The sequence below is a fragment of the Dipodomys spectabilis genome, unplaced genomic scaffold, assembly GCF_019054845.1.
Source record: "Dipodomys spectabilis isolate Male_0828 unplaced genomic scaffold, ASM1905484v1 ptg000430l, whole genome shotgun sequence".
Classification (NCBI taxonomy): domain Eukaryota; kingdom Metazoa; phylum Chordata; class Mammalia; order Rodentia; family Heteromyidae; genus Dipodomys; species Dipodomys spectabilis.
In genome coordinates this window covers 433,041-434,507 of record NW_024871107.1, presented here as the reverse complement: position 1 = coordinate 434,507, position 1,467 = coordinate 433,041, and positions in this window count along the sequence as shown.

Sequence of the window (1,467 nt, the reverse complement as noted above, 5' to 3'; positions counted from 1 at the left end):
ACTTGTGGTGGGGTGCCTGGCTTGCATAAGTGGCCCAAATGATCCTGGGGCCGTGGCAGCAGCTGGGGTAGTGGCAACAGCTGTGGCAGCAGCAGTGGCATCAACAGTGACAGCAAACAACTCTGGACCCGTAGTGGGTGTGGCACCTCTCCATACTGGTTTGCATAAGCAGCCCATGGTGGCAAAGGTGGTGAACAACCCTAGACCTGAAGCAGGGTGTGGTGCTGAGCATCCTTAGAAAAGACTCATTGGGCTGGCTTTGAACCTGAATGCACAGATCTGAGCCTCCTGAGTAGCTAGAATTAAAGGTATTCACACCAGTAGGGTCTTCCTCTTGCAACCTCCCTAACTTTTTCTAAAACAGATAATTTCTTAGTTCATACATGGAATTTAAGCAAATACAAAAGGATTGACATAATACTCTGTATTCTATCTGAGCATCGTGGAATCTCCCAGACTTTCCTGCCTGGGCTGGCTTTGAAACGTGATCCTCACATCTCAGCCTCCTGAGGAGCTAGGAGGACAGGTGTGAGCCACCTGTGCCTGGATGATCTGGCCTTACACCACAGTGGACTAGGAGCCCCTGAAATCTTTTCTTTAATTTTCCTGTGCTAGTTTTGGGGCTTGAACTCAGGGTCTTGGCTCTGGTCTCTAAACTTTTTCCTTCAAGGTTACCACTTTACCATTTGTGCCACAGCTCCATTTCTGGATTTTGGTAGTTAATTGGCAAGAAGAGTCTCATTAACTTCCTCTCCTGAGCTCGCTTGACCCTCGATCTATATCTCAGTCTCCTGAGTAGATAGGATTTACAGGGGTTGAGAACTGGTGGCATTGGGCTAGAAGCTTTTCTAAAGCAGGAGTTTTTCCCTGCGTTTGCCCTGACTCCTCCATTCGAAGGAGGCCTGAGGGTCAGGAGTTGTGAAAACAGGTTTCCAGCCACAGGAAATGGCTTTGGGTCCCTGGAGAAAAGAAAAGCTAATCGTCCCCCTGGGCGCTATTCAGGGACCCCACCCTCTGCCCTGTTACTCAAGTCTACGTTGACCCAGACTTGAATATCTTGCCAGACTTTTCTGAAGCGATAAAACCTTCCTACCATTCACACCACCTGCGCTACAACACACCTCAGGACCTTTGCCCATGCTATACTTTCTGCCTGAAGCTCTCTGTCCTGTACCCACATATTAGAACTACTGTGAAATTTTGGCACTGGGTATATCACATCCTGGAGAAAGTCTTTCCTTCCCTTCTCCACCTTTTTTTTTTTTTAATATTGAGTTGCTAGAGATGGAATTTGTGCAGGCTGACTGGCAAATGCTCTATATTGGTGTATGTGTGTGTGTGTGTGTGTGTGTGTGTGTGTGTGTGTGTGTGTGTGTGTGCGTGTGTGCGTGTGTGTGTGTGTGTGTGTGTGTGTGTGTGTGTGTTTGTGCCAATCCTGGGGTTTGAATTCAGGGCCTGGATGCTATC